The sequence below is a fragment of the Leptonychotes weddellii genome, chromosome 4 (genome assembly GCF_054177405.1).
Source record: "Leptonychotes weddellii isolate Sample4059 chromosome 4, ASM5417740v2, whole genome shotgun sequence".
NCBI lineage: Eukaryota > Metazoa > Chordata > Mammalia > Carnivora > Phocidae > Leptonychotes > Leptonychotes weddellii.
This window is the reverse complement of record NC_138372.1, coordinates 149,286,415-149,300,502: the sequence shown is the minus strand read 5'-3', so window position 1 is coordinate 149,300,502 and position 14,088 is coordinate 149,286,415. Positions and strand designations below refer to the sequence as shown.

General features: G+C 35.2%; 1 pseudogene; it reads right to left on the bottom strand.

The window, feature by feature from the left end:
* Positions 1-9,293: 9,293 nt before the first annotated feature.
* Positions 9,294-10,208, bottom strand: LOC102726872 (mitochondrial import inner membrane translocase subunit Tim23 pseudogene; annotated as a pseudogene).
* Positions 10,209-14,088: the final 3,880 nt, after the last annotated feature.

Below are 14,088 nucleotides of genomic sequence, written 5' to 3'. Positions count from 1 at the left end.
CAATCTCATCTGGACAGCTCAAATGTCTCTGTACAGGTTCCAGATTGTTATGTTTTGCAGTCATGGTAATTTACATGTTGAAATTATTTTCACTTTGGTGTATTATTTTATTAAGGTTTGTCTTAGGAAATAGGACTCACCCAAAAATGGAGGAGGCAACATGACAGATCCGGCAATCACTTTGGTCCCTTCATTCCTAGATTAGAGGTTAGGATTCAGCTAATTGCCTTTTCCTACAACCGATGGAATAGCAAGTATAAAATTCTTATGACATACATTAATTTAAGGTTTAAGATTTCATTTTAATGCCTCTTCTACTTGATCACTTTCTGGAGAACTGAGGATGTGGGGATGAATCCAGGACTATAGGGTTGAGTTAGTAGATAATATTCTAGGAGGCAAAGGAATTAGATTTATTCATGGAGAAAATATTTAAATACATATGCAATGCTTACAAAAAGGCATAGTAAATGAAATGTTAGTCTGTTCTCCCAGACCCGAGGAAGAAACTATTTGTTTGAATGGATCTTTGCTTACCTCTTTTGATCAGCAAGAATGAGGTGTGGGCATGAAGAGAAGGCCTATGTTGAACGTAGGCCTATGTCAGATGAATAAAAAGGTATTTTCAAGCTGATATGGGAGTAAATGAATTAGCTCAACATGTCTAGAGTTTTTGCATTGGAGATGGGCTGAAGACTTACAAATATATTGAGGAATCATATGTAGCATTATCTCTCTGCATTTTTTCTTATTAAGCAACGGAGGCAGTAAATGCCTGAAAAAGATCTAATATTCTCACAACTGAAGGAAACAAACAAAAAAGAAAGAACTTTGTACATGGCATATGATGAGAATACCTCCAGTCACAAGGTAGAAATAATACTAAGTCATGAAGCTCCTGACAGTTTTCCTACTTAGACACTGCATTGTGCTAAGTGCTGAGGAAAAGTTCACCTTGCAGAGGGAAAAGAAATAGCACACAAGATAGCAGATTCATCATGGCCAGTTTCACTAATTAAATTCAGATCAAAATGTAAAAGTGAATCCCAAGCAAATTCATAGTATTCTGAAATATTTTATCTTATTTGGGGAAATCAATCAATTTGAAGGTAAGTAGACAGTGCCATTGAAGTAAGAAGGTTGCAAATTCTTTTTAAAATACCTAACTACAATTTACATGAACAGTTCTCCAAAAATATTTAAAATTTTGTTTTCTGGATTTAACATTTAATGGTTCATCCTGAAGAAAATGCCTAGATGCTTCACCAGGAAAAATAAGGGACAGATATCAATAAAGAAAATGTGTTTTCATGTTTGAGATACTTTGGAATATTTTAGTCATGTCTAAAAAATCTTTTGCCAGTCTTTTTTTTTTTTTTTTTTTGCTCTAAAAAGTAAAGTAAGGATGCAGAATAGTAATTCAGTAAGATCTAAGTTGGTTATAAAATTATATAGTATGGGATGCTAAGACCAGATCATTCAAATGGAAAAAAAAATCACAGAGTTTCTTAGCAGGATCCAGAGTGGCCATGCAAGTTACAATGAAGAAATCACAGCCCTTTGGAATGCAGAAGAAATATGTCAACAATAGAAGAGCAAACTGGTGGAATAACCTGGCAAAAATGGTATTTGACATTACCATCACAAAGCCTAATAAGGACTTGCATGATTAAAGCAATAACCATTTATTCTCTAGTGGCATGTTAAAGGTGATACTGCATTATAGGAAAATTGATAAATTTTAGAGATGCAATATTTGTAAGGGAAATAAATTTATAAATGTATTTTTTTGTTTTAGTTAAAAATGTTTTTTTAGAAAGTAATACTGCCCCAAATTCATTGCACTTCAGATCTATCATTTTTAAAAAATACCTACTCTGGAGTTCCACCACTGGCCTAATGACTCAGAGTTGTTTTTTTTGTTTTTTTTTTTTTAAGATTTTATTTATTTATTTGAGAGAGAGAATGAGATAGAGAGACAGAGCATGAGAAGGGGGAGGGTCGGAGGGGGAAGCAGACTCCCCGCCGAGCAGGGAGCCCAATGCGGGACTCGATCCCGGGACTCCAGGATCATGACCTGAGCTGAAGGCAGTGGCTTAACCAACTGAGCCACCCAGGCGCCCCTGACTCAGAGTTTTCCTGGGTGAAAGTCTCATTTTAAAAGTCTGTGATTTAAAACCAAACAATGAGCAAACAAATAAATAAACAATAAAAGAACCCTCTAAGGACCACTGTTCTTAAGCTTCATTTCTTCTGTAGTTCTTTCTCTGTGTTCTCTTAAGTTTTATGTCTGTATATAGTTAGATTACCATAGTTTCTTGAAATGTCTTGTTCTGCATCTGATAAATTTGCTTTCACAATACTAGAAACTTAATATCATCTCAGAAAGTATATTGCTGCTATCCAAGCCAAAAAAACCCTCCCAGAAAACAAAACAAACAAATAAAAAAACTAAAGGATAATTTGGTGTTGGAGACACTTTGTTTCAATGTATCTTGTGTTTGTGACAAAGGATCAAGAGTGTAGTTGCCATAGAAAGTGGTTTGGAAATATTTCACACCCTTCAGGAATGTATTGTTTCAATTAATGTATTCATTTATTTATTCTACAAGATACATTGATCTTCTGAATGATGACAGGTGCTGTGGTATGTGTCGGGAATAGGGTAATGGGCACTCCCTTCTCTTGCAGAGTTTTCAATGTAGCTCAGTGGTGGGAGTATCTTGTATGGAGATATGTTAAGATTTCTTTACAGATCTTAAAAATGCCAGGGTGTTGGGGTTTTTTTGTTTTGTTTTGTTTTTCGCTTTTTGTTTTCCTAAACTGGAGGCTTCTTGAAGGAGCAATATGGTGAGATGCGGTGATGTGCACGTAAGCTACACTGTGGACTACCTCATACCATGGTTTTGGCCCCTGTGTTCTTTTCTTTCTTTTTTTTTTTTTTTTAAGATTTTGAATTATACTTGAATGATAGATTATACTTGAATAATGAAGAAAGCTATTATACTTGAATAATAATAAAAAGCTATTTAAGACACTACAACATTAGATTGAAATATCTGTCTGTAGTGGTGATGTTAGGGCCACTGGAGAAATATAATCAAGGAGGTGACAGGATCAGATTGGGTTGGAGAATCAGTTTGGCAGCAATATAAAAAACTGGAGTAGAGAAGTAGGAAACTAAACTCAGGCGGATCACCTAGTCTCCTTTTGATTGTCCAGGTGAGAAATAATGAAAATTTGTGGAGTTGGAGAGAAGGTTATCCAGAATATATTTATAAGGCAGATTTAACAGTTGTTAGGAAATAAAAGTATGGGGTAAGTGAAGTTTTACAGAGAGAAATTGTTAATATCAAGGAGGGTTTCAATTGTTTTCCTCTTCAGTAAATAGGCAGGTGGAGAAGCCACTCAATGCGTAGAAGGGAAAGAGCTGGTCTTGGGGAGAAACTGTCAAGGTCAATGTTGAGTTTGCAAAGTCTCTGACTTTATATGGCAACAATAGGATATCTTCAGTAAGCAGTTAATTAAAATGAATCTCTGTCTCAGAAGATAAGTCCGAGTAAGACATGCACATTTGGGAATTGCCAGTGCACAGCAGAAATTAAAATCATAGGTGCAGCGGAAGGCAATAGGGAAAATTATGTATGCTAAAAATAAACAAAGGCAAGGACAGTACCTTGGAGAATGAGAACATGAACAAAGAGGAACCTGTGAGAAGTAATTGTCAGGGATGGAAGCAGAAAACAAGAAAACCAGAAGAAAGAGAAACTTGAGGTCCTAACAAAAAGGATTTTTACCTCACACATTTATATGTAATCTCTATGCAAGGATCCCTAAGCAGAAGATGTACTTTGAAGTAACAATCAGATCAGAGGGTACAATTGATAATTTTGTGGTTAATTTGTTATGACAATGTGATTTCTACTGGAGATCTTAAAGACAAGGGCAATCTCTTAAGAAAAAAGACCAGAAAAAAAAAGTAGGAGAAACAGGTTTTTCCCCTCATTTCTCATTCCTTCTTTTCTTGCTCCATGAGCATCTGCTTCACTCTTCTGACTCTGATTTGTTTGACTTCCAATTCCCTTAGTGATAAACTGCAACTGGCAGCTCTAGAGTTAATAGCTTTTTTTGTTTAAGGGCATCAAACCGATTGAGAAAAGTTTGTCCAAATATAACAATGGATGGGCTCACTAATTCACCTGATGGCAGGTGCCTGCCAAAACCTCATCAAAAATGCCAAAGGGAGGTCATCCTTGTGGATGAACACAGATACTCATTCCAAACAGGCCTCCCAATAGAACTGAACTGCAAAGCAATATTCTTGGAGAACTTGAGTGCCTGGGCAGACAAGACTATAGATGACCATGATCTTAAAGTAGTGAAAGAATAATAGGCAATGCAACGTTTTAAGACACAATTACTTTTTTTTTTTTTTAAGATTTTATTTATTTATTTGACTGAGAGAGACACAGCAAGAGAAGGAACACATGCAGGGGGAGTGGGAGAGGGAGAAGCAGGCTTCCTGAGGAGCAGGGAGACCGACGCGGGGCTCGATCCCAGGACCCTGGGATCATGACCTGAGCCGAAGGCAGATGCTTAACGACTGAGCCACCCAGGTGCCCCGCGACACAACTACTTTTAATCACCAATCTGTTTTGTTCTTTATATCTCAGTACTGCTCTCAGTAACCTTAGAAGATTTATATAATGGTGCAACACTAAAACTAGCTCTGCAAAAGAATGTGATTTGCGATAAATGTGAAGGCCGAGGTGGTAAGAAAGGAGCAGTCGAATGTTGTCCCAATTGCCGAGGTACTGGAATGCAAATAAGAATTCATCAGATAGGACCTGGACTGGTTCAGCAAATTCAGTCTGTGTGCATGGAGTGCCAGGGCCATGGGGAACAGATCAGTCCCAAAGATAGATGTAAAAGCTGCAATGGGAGGAAGATAGTTCGAGAGAAGAAGATTTGAAGGGATTGAAGAGGATTTGAAGACTGAGTATGGAGAGATAAGATGACTTTGTCATCCAAATATATCTGAATTTTGAGTTTTAGGTAAGAAATAGGAACAATGTAGATAGCAAGGGATTTTGGAATTTATGCAAATTTAACCAGGTAGCATTTGGAGAGCAAGGGATTCCTATATATAAATATTGACACTAACATGGAAACCAGCACAAATCTATGTCCTTTGAAAAAATAATCTGTCATGGGATATTTTCAAACTTATTGGTCTCAGGATCCAATTAGAACCTCAAAATTATTGCTTAGCACATAACAGAAGTGTTTTATAGGTGCTATTAGAAGTGTTTTATAGGTGCTATTTCATCACATAGCATTTTGAAAAGACATATACAGAGTGGTGGAGCTTTAATACAATTAATTTTTACTGCTTTGAAGAGCTCTTTTTGTTTTGTTTTGTTTTTGGTACTCTCTACTTATATTAACCATATTAAATATTAAAACAATAATTTTAAATATATTTCTTAATTCATTTAAAGTGACACAATAAACCTATGATATAGTAACATAAATAATATTTTTATAATACAACTATTTTGGAAAACAGAAACAAATAGTAAAGACACTGGAATTGTTTTGTATTTTTTTCAAATTTCTTTACTGTTTAGCTTTTAGAAGATATCTGGCTTGTCATAGCTCTGTCTACATTCAATATGTGACTCTGTTGTGTTGGTTGAAGTTAATGAAGAAATATGTAGTTGAAAAAGACTTATATTGTTGGAAAAAGATTGACAGGGTACTTGAATATCATTGAAAAAGTGAGAAATATATCAATAGCCTTTTCAGATAACTGTGAATATTTCTTATTTGATATCATACCAACAAGTTATAGTAGAGTCTCGTGTATCATATCAAGGGAGTATTATAATAAATCCTGTGGTCTTTCTTGCACTCTCACTGCATAATTTACTCTGGGTTGATTTTGTTACATCATCACTGATCATTTGGAAAGCAAAGGTTCATTGTTATGCATATCTTCCAAATGTTGTCACATTTTACTATGGAATGTGGAAAATTACTTTTGTTGATACCACTACACATTTTACCAGAAAATAATTTAAGTATTAGCAAGTCTCAGAGTGGCAAACTCTTACACTTAAAAGATCAAATTCTATCATTAGCCATAAATTCTGTCAGTTGCTTTCCTTAAAATGACAGGCTTACTTTGTTTTTTGGGAGAAAAGTCTGCCAAATACCCCAGTCTGAATAACCATTGATTGCTGGTCATTCTTTCAAGTAAGAATGATTTACCATTACAAAAGAAGCAGCTAGTTCAGCTAGCAACTCAATTGCAGAGGTGCTTTTCCTCAAGACAACTCTTACATTTTAGTACATGACGGCAACACTTTATATGTACTTTCCATTTCATTACAAAAAATTTTAAAAAGCACATAGGCAGTGATAGAGATTTAGTATAATTAATGTTTTACTGCTTCATCAGGACATTCCTAAGTAACACGTGTTTTCATGTGAGTGTGTAGAAGTAAAAAATAAAAGGACTACTATAGTTTAGTAACATAATTTCAATTCATGCTTTTTCCTCACCAATTCATTTTCCACCATCAGTACAACCAGTGGGAAAAAAGGCAATAACGTTTTAGTATTGTGATGAAAACAGTTTTGACCTTATGGATCCCTGAATGTATCTCAGAGACACACAGGAATCCACTGACTACACTATGAAAACCACTGAAATACAATCTTGACAAGATGAGAATATTAAACACAGACAGAAGGAACCAAAGAAACATGTGAATGTCTTTTGCTCTTTATAGCCGGAATAAAATAAAGAGATTCTATCTAGGTGAAAACTTATCTGAAGGCACAATAATAGAAAACATGACTTCATTAGGTGCCTTTCAAGACTAAGATTGTTGTTTAAATGTAAAGGTAAAAGCTAATAGCTTTTTGAAAATGAAAATAAAACAGTTCAATGATAATATACTCGGTGTGTTCTTTATTCTATCATCTTGCTTTTATGACACTTAGTAATCCCAAATATTTCCATGCTTCTCTGACTTCTCCATTCTTTGGAATGTACTGAGCATTCCTTACCTGGAACTGATATTATGTACCATTCATTACTGTCAAAGATACATGGAAAACCTATTTGTGTGTCTTAGCTACGGCTCCCTTATCATCTCTTCAATACTATCCTTCTCTCCAGTCCTGTCAAAACGTGTCAGCTGTTGATTCTTCTCAACTCTATTCCTTATATTGACCAAAATACTTAGTGACATTAACGTGTGTTCAGAGAGCTCACAATGACCACTAACATTAAGTAGAGTCTAGCTTTACAAAGCATTTGGCTGTGTACTCAGCACACACACACATATGTGCGTGTGTGTGGAGAGTAGTACACTAGGTTTTCTGACCACGTTATATCTGTTTTGCTGTTATTTGTATCTATAGTGCTTAGTTTACTTATAGAAGTAAGAAAGAAGATGTTTAGTGATTTTTTTGAACATCTGCTTTTTTCTGGTTACCATATATAATTATTTGACATTTTAAGTAGCTACTTATATGAGTCCTGGTTTTCCAGAGAAACATAACCAATACTCGGTTGCACACATACGTATACTCATACATTTACACATACATACAGAGAGAGAGAAGAAAAGAGAGATTTAAAAAATTGGTTCACATGATTGTGGTGGTCGGCAAGTCTGAAATTTATTGGGCATATCAGGAGATCGGAAACGCTGCCAGTATTTTATACTGCATTGTGGCAGCATTTCTTCTCTGGAAAAAAAAAATCAGCTTTTTGCTTTTAAGGCCTTCAACTGATTGTTTGAGGCCCACCTGTGTTATTGAGGGTAATCTTAACTTAAAATTAACTGATTGCAAATGTTAATTAACCACATCCACAAAATTCTTTCACAGCCACACTTAGATTAGTGTTTAATTAAATAACCAATACTATTGCCTTTTCAAATTGACACATAAGACTAATCATTATATCATGAGTGGGATCCACGCTACCCAGGAGCTTCTCCTTCAGCTCTATTTCCTGATTGTTAGATATACAATCCAATTTCACTTTTTTTCCCTTCAATTTCACTTTTTAATCAAGGACTAAAACTGGACTTTATGATAATTGCACCTCAAAGGGAATAATAGGGAAAACTTTGGTTCCTGGATTGTTTGGATTATTTTGAGAAAGAGGGTTTGAGCTGTCAAAATTCTATCTCACATGAGGCTATGGAGACTACTCTAAAGATTAAATCATAAATTGTAGTCCTCACAGTACCTTGCACTGGACAGATACAGTTATAATGATCCCACCCCCGCCCCAGGGTATTGGCATAATTTCGCTGAACAACTGTTTTATTTTAGTAAATAGAGCCCAGCTGGAGACATTCCTGGATAGGAAGCGTGAGGAGCCAAGCAAAATAGAACAGCCAAGAGCTTTATGTTGTGTTACTAATAATCATTTACTCTCTATCCTTTTTCACTCTTGTAGGAGTTCTCTGCCTAGTTTCTTTTTATTCTTAATCCCTGAAAGCGTCCCATTTCCGGCTGACACACTTTTCTTCCTCTGGGAAACAAAATACCTCTTAAAAATCTGTCTGGAAAACTCACGCTTGCTTTCCTGGCTAGCCTTGGCTTTGTTTTTTGTTCAGCTCTCTCCACTGACACTCAAACCTCATGAAGATCACAACTGCTGTATTTGGAGCCACAAAGAGTTTAGGGTTTTTTTTTTATTATTATTAGAAAGTGAATGATTTATGATGTACAATATTAAAACATTTTTTTTTTTTTGGTTACCAAGTAACAGAAAAAAATTAATGACCCAGTGCAAATTTCACATTAATTTGGACAAACCACTCAGAAGTCATAAATCAGTACTTTGAACACACTATATTATAGCGAAGTGTCTGGATAGCACTCCTAACAACATAAATGAAGTTATTCTAATTATATAAATTATTAAATCATGCATACTAAATCGATTGTACCTGTAAAGATATTGAATTTTAATATAATAATATTGCTAAATTATGTTCTAAAAGTAGTAATTGTGGTTCAAGGCCATAAGATACTATAATGTAAACCAATTGCAGTACAACCAGATAGTTTTTATAAAATAGAAAGTGGAGCATGTTAGTAACACAAAATTTGCAATAACTTGGGGTTCTGTATTTTTAGGTTGAAAATAATGTCATGATTTTATCTCTTCCAAATGTACTAAGGGACAAGGTTTTCTTTTTTCTTTTTTTTCCTTCTATTTTCACCTTTTATTGGGAATACAAGGCAACTTACAGCTTCAGATCATTAAGTAAACAAATGTGGGGATACCTTACTGACAACAATCATGACCTGAATTCTGTGAGTAAGTAGTTTTCCAGTTCAGGGAGTAGGGGAGAACCACATTACTCAGCCACCAGAAGGTTCTGGCTTCCACTCCGGCTAGAAGGAATGCCAGTCCTGGCCAACCATTCATGATCTTCACCACAGCAAACTGGAATCTCCAATTTTTCAAACTAATTGTAGGAAGAAAGAGTAACTCCAGACTGACATATAAATTAATCTGGATGACTACTAAAGTGTCCTCCACTCCTAAGGTGGCAAAATCCTCAGAGCGACTGTTGGAGTCAGGAGCCTTTCACGTGCTCGCAGTTATTATATAGTGCATAGAGGCTGGTAAGCGTTAGTCCTGCTAGACCACCTCGTGCTACCCCTCGACGACCACCTGGACATTGATACAACATGCCTGTCGTGGTTCTAGCTGCTATCGTGTTAAGGTCATCTTCTGCACCTCGTGTTTTCTCAGTGATGACACCAAATGCACCATAGAGCAAAGCTGGAGAACCTAGAGTATTAGCCCAAAGTGCCCCTTGCCTAGTCACCATGTTCAACATCTGTACGCTTCTTGGTTTGGACCAGGACATGTACTGGGTTTCCTTCAATCCTAGCCGTAGACCGTTCATTGCTCCAAATGCAGCCCCCGTGATACAACATCCGCCGATGGCAAAGAAGGCCAGGTCAAATCTGGCCCGGTTTTATTAGCTCCATTGATAAGATAAACTCATCTCTATCATGAACGAGATATCGTGGATCCACATTTAAATACGGAGACAGAGGGTTCATACCAGTCAGCGGACGCCGGCCAAATCCGCGGGCGAGAAACCTGCCCCGACGGCTCCGAAAAAGCCGGCCAACCCCCGGGTTGGTTTTGTTCCCGCTCCCCCCCACCCCCACCCCGCTCTCCATGGTGTGGCAGCAAACTGCTGGTGCGCTCCTCACCGCTGCCTCCGGCCGGGTTCAGCTGCTCCGCCGTTGCTCCCCAGAAACAGTGGGGAGACCCGCGTTACCACGGCCTCTTTCACACGGCGACCTTCCGGGAAGGAACAATGTTTTCTCAACTCACGCAGATAACCACAAGGATTCTTCTCCTTGGTATGACAGTGGTCTTAACTGAAGAAGAATTAAATTGTCAGCACAGATGTATTTAGATTTTCACCAGTAGAACGCACAAAAATCAGCCACAGTACTTGATATGAATGCGGACACCACAGCTCCACACAAGACATGCAGAATCAGAATCTCTGTTCAAACACCAGATTCATATTTTTTCCCAGGATGACACGTTGAGAAACAATGTGCCTAGATTTCACACCAATAATTATTTGCTGAGGTTTGTTAATATCGCTTAATCTATGCCATCAAACGGTAGTTATTGCTAGTTTGCTTATAAACTAAATGTCATAGTTTTCATCACATTGTGTAAAATATTTTAGGGGTGCCTAGGTATCTCTGTCCGTTTAGCCTCTGCCTTCAGCTCAGGTCATGATACCAGGGTCCTGGGATCCAGCCCTATGTGGGGCTTCCTGCTCAGCAGGGAGTCTGCTTCTCTCTTTGCCTCTGCCCCTTCCCCTTGCTTGTGTGAGCTCTCTCTCTCTCAAGTAAATAAGTAAAATCTTTAAAAATAAAATATTTTATGTCTCATTCAATTCCATTCCATATTAAAACTACCTGAATATTTATCAAACCAATTTACATATACAAATTATTTTGTATTTTAAATAAATATAAACCAATAAGTATTAAAATAAATTAATATAAATTATATATGATCATTTAAAGCAATATTAGGGAAAATAAAACTAAGTGGACAGGTTGGGCATATTTACCCTTATTTTCACCGCTTCTTGCCTAAGTTTCATGTATTTTCCATTGTTGTTTATAACCTCATTATCCTGCATGAAAATCAGAAAGGATATCTACTGCTTTGGAATCTAGGAGTTCATATTGAAGAACTGCAAAAACTTCTATATGATTTCTTTCCCCATTTTCAAGTTTGAAGGATCATTAATTACATACTTGGAATTATCAAATTAAGGAACAAATTTAGTTGTTTTAAAACTTAAAAATTACATTTTGTCTATATTTACTAACAATCTTTAAGTTACATTTTTTCAAGAAATATGCTAAATGTGTTGGATAAAGCCTCTTAACTGTTAACTATAGTTACAAGCTACAAGGAATGAATGCTCTGTGGACTTAAATTTCAGTAAGTAAAACAGTAAAGAACTTATAGAGAGAGCTTCTACATTCAGTTCATTTCACTGTCTTAGAAGCAGATACTGAGACAAGGATTTGTATGTATATGATTTATTAAAGAAGTATTCTCAGGAGCAAATCTAGAAATGAACAAAAGGAGGCAGGAAAAGGAAGGGGTAAAATCCAAGCAAGAACAAGATTTTGGACAAAGTCCTAGCCACAGATTAATCCCTCAGGAGAGCTCCAGAGTAAAATTTTGCTTCCACAGTTGTCCCAACTCATGGTGTGGAAGCCTGGCTTTCATTTTTCTGTACCAGTCAATCATTAGCTAATGACCCGGCATCTTTCTTTTACCAAAATGCATTCAAGATTCATTCATGTCCTTGCATGAGTAAATAATTATTCCTTTTTATTGCTGAGTATTATTCCAAGGTATGGATGTATCACTGTTTGTTTTTCCATTACCTTCTTTAAGTATTTCTTGGTTGTTTCCGGTTTTTGACAATTATAATTAAAGCAGTTAGGACCATTTGCATACAGGCTTTTTTGTGAACATAAAATTTCAGTTCATTTGAGTAAATACAAGGAATTTGGTGGCTGGGTCACATAATCACTGCATGTTTAATTTTATAATAACTTATTGTTTCCAAAATGGCTTTACCATTTTGCATTTCTGCCATTGATAATTGAGAATTTTTATTGCTCTGTATCTTCATCAGTAGGACATTTTGTCACTTTTAAAATTTTTTTAATGATTTTATCTTTATGGTCTTAATTAGGATTTACCTACTGACATTTACCTAATATTGAGTATCTTTTCATATGTTTTTTTTACTATCTCTATATTTTTGGTAAAAGATCTTTTAGATTTTTCGTACTTTCTTTTTAAAATATATTATTTGTGTTCTTGCTGTTGAGTTTTAAGTGTTATTTTTTATATTTATTCTGGATAAAAAACTCTTTTATAGAATATATGAGTTGTAAATATTTTCTCCCAGTCTGTGCATTATCTTTTCATTTTCTTAACAGTAATTTTAAACAACAAAAGTCTTACATTTTTATAATGTAATGTTTGATCATTTTTTGTCTTTTATGGATCACATGTTTGATGTTGTATCTAAAATTCACTGCAAAATCTAACTTCATAGAGATTTTTCTTCCATGTTTTATTCTAAAAATTAAGAAGTTCTACATTTTATATTTAGGTTTATGATCCTTTATGAGTTAATTTTTTGTATAAGGTATATGTTGAAGTTCTACCTTCTCAAGTGATTGTCCAATTTTTCTACCACCCTTTATGGTAAAGATAATTTTTTCTACATTGAATTGCCTTTACACCTCTGTCAAAATCAGCTGGCTATATTTGTATCAGTCAGTTGTGGACTTCAAAGTAGCACAAAGAGTATTAAAATTATTTATAATTAGGAGTAAATATAAAACCTAGCTTTTTTTTTTTTCCCACTATTTTTCAGCAAATTCATGTTGCTCATTGAATACATTGGCTTTGTTCATCCAGGTAACTGAGTTCTGTGGGACACCATTTCTAAGAATAATAAGTGCTATACACACATACATGAATTCCATGGTCAAGTAAAATCTTAAAACATCATGTTAAGCAAGCAGAAATAGTTCTCATTAAAGGGAAGTCTCATTAAATATGCAACTTGCAAGATTTCAACAATTTAAAGTAGATAAACAAGAAAGTAAAACAACAACCATAAAAACAAATATAAGAAAAAAGAAGACATAAATATTGTAGGTGATTCTGCCTACTGATCCTCTCCATTTATCCAAAATAAAATTGAGGTAGGAGATAGGAATTTGCTTTTGGCTGAACTGGTTTAAATTGCTACTCATTTTTCATGAGAGCATCTGGCCATGTTGCATATGAAACTAATGTTTAAAGATACACATTTTCAACACAATTTGGCTTCTAAATTCAAGCCAAACGTTTCATGTGATCCTCTACCAAGAAAACAATGAAATAGAGTTAGACTATATATTTTCCTCCAACATGAGCTATAAATTTAGCCATGTATGTTGTATCCTCTAGAAGATTTAGGGGACTTTTAAGGATCATTTTGAGTATTCTTATTTTTGCTTTTTAAAACTTAACTCCTAAAGAAGATGCTAATTGACATATCAGAAAATATACAAGAGAGGGAGTGAAAGCAATAATTCCAAATTTATTTGATGATGGAACACTATATTCTCAAAATATTTGTCATTAATTTTTCTCAGAATTAGTTCTATGTAGAACACAGGTTTTGAAATGCGCTATTAAGCTATAATCTTCTTGCAGATGGGGTGTAGTCTTTTCCATTATTTTATCTCTAGTGCCTGGTAGAGTCCTTTTAACATATCTCATTATGTATTTCTTTACATAATGAATAAATAAATGCATTCATAGCCAGATAATTTTTCAGCTCCAACTATAACAAAAAACAAATGATATGTCAATATGGGAGGATATTTGGAAATTCTTTATTTCAGGTTAAGGTTATTATTCCTTCTTGTATTATTTCAGTTTTAGATTTAATTGACTTTAGCCTATCATTTGAA